Here is a 10,000-nt window from a genome sequence, read left to right as displayed (position 1 = left end):
CATGTGGGGACATCTTTGTTGCGGAATTGACTGTGCTATTGATACTGGCTTGTACCTGTGGTAGCCAATCTTCCCAACTGTCCATGAGATCGTTGACCAAGGGTCTGAGAACCTCTAGGACCTTGCGATTTGTTCGCTCAGTCAGATCATTTCCCTGTGGGTGGTATGCAGTGGCAAATGTTTGGTCAATGTTGTAGAGGTGTGCTATTTCGCGCATCACCTCATTTTTAAATTCTGATCCATTGTCAGATAACATTGTGTGTGGTATGTTGTATCTACAAAATATATTGTTAACTAGGGCTTTGGCTACAGTCTCTGCTGTTTTGTCTTGGAGTGGTATTAGGATTGTGTATTTAGAGAAATATTCTACTGCTGTGAGTACATAGCTGGAACCTTGATGGCTCGTTGGCATTTTCAGTAGGTCAATGCCAAGTGTTTCCCATGGCTCAGCAGGGAGTGGGATGTCTTTGATGTGGATTTGTTGTGGGTCAGGGCCTCTGAATTGGTTACAAGTTACACAAGAATCTATGTGTGTGGTTATATCTCTTTTCATGTTAAGCCAGTAATATGTGTGCCTAGCAGTGTTTAGTGTCTTATCTTTGCCTGAGTGGCCTCCCATTGCACTGTCGTGCAATATGTGTAGGACCTTGGGGATTAGGGATCTGGGGATAACAGTAACCTCTCTGGTGTTAGTGGTTCTCCTTATGACTCCGTCGACCAGTTTGAGTTCCTCTATAGGGACAGGTGGTCGGGACTGTAAGGGGGTTTGTGAAAGGAGATGTTGTTTTATTGGAGACCATATAGGGTATCTTTCAGTTTCATCTCTGAGTTCTTGCATAGGTATGCATGTGGTTTGGGTTATGAGGGTGATGTGGGTTTGTCTGCTCAAGCAATCTGCCACTGCGTTAGCTTTCCCAGCTAAGTATACGATCTTGGGATCGTAATCAAGGAGAGTTGCTTTCCATCTAGCAACTCTCCCATGTAAGTCTTTGGAGTTAAAAAGATAGACTAGGGGTTGGTGGTCTGTTAGTATGGTAATCTTGTAGCCTAAAATGAGGTATTTAAAGTGTTTTAGTGCCCATATGATTGCAAGTCCTTCTTTATGTGTAGTTGAGTAGTTACTTTCAGCTTTATTGAGGACTCTACTTGCGTAGGCTATGGGGTGCTCTTTGCCATTGTCATCTTTCTGTTGTAGGACTGCGCCTATTCCTTTAGAGGAGGCGTCTGTGTAAAGAAAGAATTCTTTCTTCATGTCAGGGAAGGCTAGTACCGGGGCTGTGGTCAGAGAGTGCTTCAGTGTGTCGAAACTTTGTTGTTCTGTTTCTGACCATTGAAATGGTTCGCCTTTCCTTGTGAATTTGGTTAGGGGGGAAGCTATGTGTGCAAAATTGTAAATGAAATGTCTGTAGTATGAGGCTAGCCCTATGAAACTTCGCGTTTCATTTGCGTTTCTGGGGGTTGGGATATTGTTTATTGTATCTATTTTATCTGTGTTTGTATGAATCCCCTTTGCATCCACTTTATGGCCTAGGAAGGTGAGTTCCTTCATGAGAAATCTACATTTCCCTAATTGAATCTTTAACCCCGTATATTTGAGACGTTTGATGACAATCTCTAAAGTGTTAAGGTGGTCTCTTTCTGTGGGACTATATATAATGAGGTCGTCTAAATAGACGAATAATGAGACTCCTATCATGTCACTGAATATGCGGGTCATCAACCGTTGTTGGGTTGAGGGGGCGTTTTTAAGGCCAAAGGGCATACGTTCAAATTGAAAATGTCCTTTGTCAGTGGAGAATGCAGTTACGGGTTTAGATTCATTTGTTAATTCCACTTGCCAGAAGGCAGACTTAAGGTCGATAGTGGAAAATACTGTGTTCCCGTTGCTAATGCATTGTAGTACATCTTGCATGGCGGGGAGGGGGTGTGGGTCAGATTGAGTGACATTGTTTACCTTTCTAAAGTCCACAACAAGGCGTAAGGTTCCGTCTTTCTTAGGGATCAGGAAGAGGGGACTGTTCCATGGGGAGTCTGAATGGGAAATTACGCCTTGGTGTATCATCTCTTGTACACTGCTATTGACTTGGGATTTCCTACTGTGAGGTATGCGGTAAGCGGGGGTGTATGAAGGGGGGTGTTAGGGGGAATTTGGATGTGATGTTTGATTATATCACATTTGCCTAGTGGTTCACCTTCTAAGGCGACAGCTGATCTATTCCTCTGTAGGAGAGCTAATAGCTCGTTATGAATTTCTCCGTCAGCTGATGTTATGATTTGGTCTGGATTGATAGGGGTGAGGGGTTGTGTTGGTCTTACTGGGTTGATGTGTTGAGGGAGTGGTTCCTGGATAGGGGAATTATGGAGGTGGACTGCGCAAATGTTAGTATTCTTCCTGATTTTACGGTGTTGGTCTGAGAGGTTAGTTAACATGGCTAAGGCCGTTCTATTTTCCTAGATTATGTCCCAAGAGTGTTCAATTGAGATGTTGGTAAGTCTAGACGTTTCTGAGTCAATTATGGCGTCCTGATGTCCGATTGCTCCGGGTATGAATAGTGGGACAGTCATGGAATGTCTAGGGGGGATGATGACTGTGTTAGACATCAATGCCTTTGAGGTGACATAAGGGGGTGGTCGGAAGGAATAGCTGTTAGTTGGAATTGGAGTATTTGAGGAAGGGAGACATGAGAGAGGTTGTGTGTCTGAGTCGGGTGTCTCAGGGACAGTTGGCTCATCATTCACATCTGAGAAGATGTTATTTTTCTCTAGGTCTATAATAGTTTTCCATGTCCTCAATGATTTTAATCCTATTATACCTTGTTGATCGAGACTCCATTCGTCAGCTATGTGGAAAGGTGTGAAACCTACTTCGAATTTGTTGACTTCTATGTTTAAGTCTATGGTGTCGTGTAGAGAAATGGTGCTCCCTTATATTAGGAGTCCTTCCATATTGGAAAATTGAATTTGGGGTGGGTCATTTAATGCTTCATAGAGAGCTCTTGGGATGATGTTCAGGTTTGTTCCTGTATCAACCATCATGTCAACTGTGAGTTGATCTAAAGTCACTTTTAGGGTGACGTAGTTGTGTTGTGTGTGAGATAGTCCTATGGTGGTTTGGTGCGTGAGGCTTGTACACGTTCCCCCAATCGGTGTTGAGTTGTGCGTGTTATGTGGGAGGGAGCTGTTTGTCGAGAGGTGGTGAACGGTTTGTTAGTTCTCTGTTGAGGTTGTGGTTGTGATTTCTGTAGGTAACACTCTTCGTTGGAGTGAGTTGTTGTTTTGTGTAGGCTGCAGTATTTGTTTGGATGTGTTGGTGTAGGTAGGAGTGGAGGTTTAGAGGGGGGTGGAACTTGTTTGTTTTGATTCTGAACATGACACTGAGCGTTAGTGTGCGAGGTAGTAGCATGTACTGAGCAAGGGATGGGGTGGTGGTGTACCTGCGGGTATTGTTGTTGCTGTGTTCGACACTGGGCATTGGTGTGGGAAATGGTTCCATGAACTGAGCAAGGGATAGGGTGGCGTGGTGCCTGTGTTTGCATTTGTTGTTTTTGTATGCAGTGTCTAGTGTTGTGACTGGGTGATGAATGGTAGGAGCACCACTTAGAAGGTTGTCCTTGATTGGTGGGAGGGGGCTGCTGTAACTGAAGGCTATTTAGTCTGGGGAGATAGTGGGGGGTGGATAAGGATACATTGCAAGCATTGGTGATGTCTAGGATATAGGTATAAGCTAGAGGGTTTCTAGTGTTTAGTTCCCTTTTGGAGGCTTCCTTTAAACACTTTGGAGGGAGTTGGGAGAGATAGAAACCTATCTCAAAGAATGTTAGTAAGTGTTTTTATGGTCATGACCTTTTGACCAAATTGGTCGGTGTGGATCCAAGGAGAGTTATTCTCCAGTTCCTCTCTGACTTCTTTAATTCCGTTTGCTACGAAATCCATAATGTTCGTAACGGAATGTGGTTGGACTCTAGTGTTATTGAGGAAAGTGAGAAGGAAAGTGATGTTGTTTGCTTGTTTGTTGTGAAAGACATTTAGAAGGTGGTGTTTATATTCTTGATATGTGATTCCACATGCAACTAAACTGTCTAGCATCCTTGTCTTTGAACGGCAAATGTCAGATGGGTCTATTTTCTGACGGCACAAATTAATTTTATCTGAGTCAGAGTAGTGTTGGTTTTTTGAGAAAAACAGGTCACATGCTGTCAGGAAGTCTGTAATGGATAATCCACTATCTTGGGAAAAGGTTGGGATTTCTGTGAGGGGGGTAATGGTTTGATAGTTGTTAATTATTGTTGGTTGAGGTTGTGGGTAAGGATAATATTGTGGGTTTGGAGGAAGGTTAGGTGGTGGTTGGTGGTGTGGAGGCGGCTTGACCAGTTGGGGTATGGGGAGAAGGAAAGGGGAAGTTTTGGTAGGCATGGGGAGCGTGATGGTGGGGTTGGTACTGTGGCTGAATGGGAGGGGGGTATTGTGTGTTGGGATATGGGGGTTGAACTGATTATGGCTTATAGGAGGTGTAGTTTGCATATTTGGCTGGATGGGAGGAATGGGAGGTTTTAGTTGTGAGGGGTGAAAGGGGTCTATTTGAGAGGGTTGGTTAAAAAAGGGTAAGATATCATTCTCATAAAGAGGGATTGTTGGGGTACCTGCCTTAGGGGCGTCGTGGTCGGAGGTACGTGAGCGGTTATGGTCTAAGGGCTTTGTGGTAATGTCAACCTGTGGATTTAATTGGTGAGGATCTGGTTTGTCTTTGTCTAGTTTTGAGTTACGTGATGGGTTTTCCTCTTGAGATTTAGAGAGGATGGTTTCTACCGCTTTTTTGAATTTGCTTCTCGTTCCTGTTGCCATGTTAGTGGTTAACTAGAGATGCATGTATTACTTAATAGTTAGGTGAGATGGGTGGTCTAGTTTAAAATAGTTAAATTAGAAATATTTGGTATACAGTAACTAAGGGGTAATATGTTATGCTTAGATAAGGGAGGGGGGTATAGGGTGTCAACGGTTATACAGTATAACGGGATTACATATGTAAAATCATAAAAATATATATATACATATAATAATAGTAAAATGTGGAAGTAATATGATATAGTAAGGAGTTAAATATTGTGATATTATACTTATAATAGAATTAACTATGGTTGTCATAAAAAAATTTATTGTATTGGTTATATATAAAAATGGGTTTACAGCAGTAAAATAGGTTACATTGATAAAAATGTATAAGTTCTATCTAAATATAAACGGGTAATACGTAGTGAAAGCAATTAAAGGTTATTGTATATATAGATGTATATAGTTTAAACAAGAATTACTTAACTGGAAGAATGCATATGTATGTGATATTATGTAATAGTTAAATCTAGTAAAAGTTATTGCATATACAAATATATGTTGTTTTAAAAATTAGGCAAAATATATTAAGTGTTGAAACATATAATTATAAGAGCTACTGGTTAAATTATGAGAAAGGTATGACAACCAAAAGAAAAAGGTGTACATAAAGTATATAAATACAGAGAAACCAAATATTTATAAATTTAATAAATGTGGAATTAATATATATATATATATATATATATATATATATATATATATATATAGATGGAATAGAGTAAGGTTTACGTGCGTTGGGCACGTGGGTATCTGAAGGTATAATGGTTACCTTGATACCGTGAGCTGAATCGAGTGGTATGCCAATGTCCGGCAGGGGGTGGTGTTGCTGACGTTGCAATTGTAGTAGTCGAAGGCAACGTTCGGTGAAAGAGGTTGGGTGGTTGATGTGGAAAGTGGGTATGCTGTCTGGGGGGATGAGGTGGCTGTTACGCGGGTCTGTGCGCAGCCGGTGTGAATCCTCTGGGGCGGATGAATTATGCTCGCATGTTATGGAAAGGGAGACAAGGCGAATATCAGGGATGGTTTGAATGGGTAATGTATGGTTATTATTACGGAATATATTGGAATTAAGTGGAAGAAATTTATGTTACCTTGAGATTGTTGATTTTAGTAGTGTGGAATCGGTTGTGACGATTGCCCTGGATTGTGTAGTGTGAACTAAGTTCTAGTTCGTGGAGAGCGGTTCGTTCCGTGCGGGTGGTGTTCGTACTTGAGTGTAGGTGGAGAAAATGGACGAGTTTGAAGGTACTGGTCACTTCTTTATAGGACACCGTAGTCTCTTCGGAGAAGATGGGCTGCGGGTACGCTGCCACCAGGATGTATCGGGATGGGTGTAACGGTATCGTTACATGATCTCCACCGAGGGTTACTTACACACACAAGATGTAACGGGGTCGTTACATCATCTCCAGAAAGGGGTTACTTGCACACACAAGATGTAACGGGGTCGTTACATCATCTCCAGAAAGGGGTTACTTGGTATACACCTTTTAAGTTTTGTTCTTTATTCGTCACACTCTTTGAAACTTAGATACACAGTTCTACAAAACCTTAACACTAGGGCACGTCACAAGAACCGACGCTCCTCCGCGTCTTGCCAGAGAGTTTTCCTCTCCGGAAGTGCCGAAAGGACAAGTTCTTGAGTTGCCTTTAATCGTGATCTTAACATTAATCTCTTGTTAGTCTGTTGTCCCACATGGGTGGGGCAACTGCATTAATTACGTATTGATGTCTACTACCATACATGTTAATTGTATATCCAGGGGAGGACCGTCAGTATACGTAATATCGTATGTCAGTACTGGGTGGCTACTAGATTGATCGCGTGTGTTCGTGTGTGTGTGTGTGTGTCGTTTGGTGCTTGGCAGTGCCGGTCACACGAGCACGAAGTGTTGAGTCGGCAAGTTTGAGAGGAGCGCTTAGCTCAGCGTTTGGCAGGATATACTGGCGCCAGGGAGTCCAGAGTGTGGTTGGGGTGGATGAGTGGAGGGGTGAGTGGGTCATATGACTGACTGATACTCACATGTATATGGGACGTATACAACATACACACACATGCACACATGCACACATGCACACACACACACATGCACACATGCACACATGCACACACACACACATGCACACACACACACACACACACACACACACACACACACACAGACACACACACACACACACATTCGTACCGCAGTGGTACAATTCTTAGCTGTCACTACGGCGGTCCGGGTTCGAATCCCGCCCAGATCTGAAATAACTTCAGTACCACTGCGCTGCGGGTCGTTATTCCAACTCTCGTGGGGCTCGAAGTACGGTGTGTGTGTGCGTGCAAGGTCAAAGCATTACCAATAGATTGGTCATATATCAGCTCTGAGCTCTCTTCTGGGAGGGAAATAGTTGTCGATTACGAGTCCAACACGTGATCCAAGATCATGGTGAATAACAAACACACACGCACACACACACACACACATACAAACACATACACACACACACACACACACACACACATATATATACATATATATATATATAATATATATACTGTATATAAATATATATATACGTATATATACATATATACGTATATATACATATATATGTATATATACATATAAATGTATATATATATATATATATCATATATATATATATGTATATATACATATATATGTATATATTTATACATATAAATATATACATATATGAATATATATATATATATATATATATGTATACATATATATGAATATATATATACATATATATGAATATATATATACATATATATGTATATATATACATATATGTATATATATACATATATATGTACGTACATATATGTATATATATATATGTATATATATACATATATGTATATATATATATACACATATATATGTATATATCTACATAAATATATATATATATATATATAATATATGTATATATATACATATATATATATATTTATACATATATATATACATATATGTATATATATACATATATATGTATATATATATATATATATATACATATATATATTTATACATATATATACATATATATGTATGTATATACATATACATGTATATATATACATATATATGTATATATATATTATAAATATATACATATATATGTATATATACATATATGCATATATATATGTATATATATATACATATGTATATATATATATACATATGTATATATATACATATGTATATATATACATATGTATACATATACATATATATGTATATATATACATATATATGTATATATATACATGTTAGGATGGTTATCTTGTATATATATGGCTTCCAGGAACAGTAGCCGTCGGGGATCCGATTCCCTGTCTATGGTACACAAAAGAAGATAACCCGACACCTAACAACAAAAACTCCATCAAGCTATATTACAAGAATCACATGTCAAAAGAATACAAAACAGATGAAAAGATTTTAAAAGAAATCATAAACAAGAACATACAGACAACAGACCCCGAAAAACAAATTCAACTCATCATCAATTACAATACTAAGAAAACAGCCCAATTGATTATCCGTAACCAACCCACCACCACAAAAACAACACTACAACAAGACCACGTTGTATACCAATATAAATGCAATAGTGAGGCGTGTGGATCTCACAGTCACATTGGTATGACAACAACACAATTAACACGACGCCTAACATGCCACCTGTCCAACGGATCAATCAAGTCACACTATACCTCTTCCCACAACAAAGCACTAACAAGAAAAGACCTAGACAATAACACGACAATCATAGACAGGGAATCGGATCCCCGACGGCTACTGTTCCTGGAAGCCATATACATACAAGATAACCATCCTAACATCAATATCCAGACCGAAGACCTGCGCGTCTTACCATCCATGAAGAGACTGAACACAGACAGAATCACTACACGCACTGGGAAAGGTCTCCCAGACCTTCAGTAACCCGGATCCCCTATTGGTCCTAGGCAACCAATCAGAGGAGACCTCTTCCTGCAAGAAGCCTTATGATCCCAACTCCATGAATAAATACGACATCCACAGACACTGCACATCAGATCGAGCAGAAGATGGAACCAGGAAGTTCCGAAACGTCGGCCACAATAGGACAACTACTAAGATACGTCAAATTTGAAGACAGAAAGATTGTACGTTGTATCGAAGCTACACGCAATAAAATAATCAACAGTGAATACTCATTAGCCTTCAACCTCGAATGTTTACAAGAGTATATATATATATATATATATGTATATATGATGAAAAATAAAATTGAAGGTGAAAGAAGTTGACGAGGAGAAATGGGAGAATTTTACACCTTAACGTTTCGACCCGCAGGGTCTTGATCACAAAGCTAACAACTCAAACGTAACCAGATATTTTATACACGGACGGGTCATCTTATGGGACGCTTCGGAGAGCTTGTTATTTTATCTGCGTATTCTTTTATTATTAATAAGCTTGTGGCTTTTGCTAAACATATAAATCCTTCTCTATGGTTAATGTTGTTATTAGTGTTGATATATGCTGCCTCAATTGTCTTCCTTAGTTTCTTGGATGATCCTTTATTTAATACGGTTGTGTTGTTCCAGTCTGGAAGGTGACCATGTTTATCCACATGTATTACTATGGAGTTAGATGTCCTATGGGCTTTTACGTCATTTTTATGTTCATTTATCCTTTTATTAAGTCCGCGACCAGATTCACCAAAATATGAAGAGGGACAGCTTTTACACGGGATTTTATAAACAACGCTGTTTTCGTTAGTGGGATTATTGTCGGTACGTGTTACCAAATGTCCTACTTTGCTACCTGACGTCCTGGCTATTTTGATACCCGCTTTTAGAAGAAAAGTGTCTAGGTATGAATTAACATTAGAGTTTGGTACTGTGATATATCTGGTTTCATTATTACATTTATTATCATTCTTTTTTTTATTTTCATCTTTACTTTTGTTAATTATTTCTATCAGTGATGCACATCTACGAAATTCGTCGGATCTAATTAACAGATTAAAAGTTTTAGATTTCAATAACAAGAAACTAGCCAGCTACGATGTCACCTCTTTGTATACTCGA

This window comes from Oratosquilla oratoria, unplaced genomic scaffold (assembly GCF_046742065.1).
Source record: "Oratosquilla oratoria isolate Oo_2021 unplaced genomic scaffold, ASM4674206v1 SCAFFOLD45, whole genome shotgun sequence".
Lineage (NCBI taxonomy): Eukaryota > Metazoa > Arthropoda > Malacostraca > Stomatopoda > Squillidae > Oratosquilla > Oratosquilla oratoria.
This window is presented reverse-complemented; position numbering follows the sequence as displayed.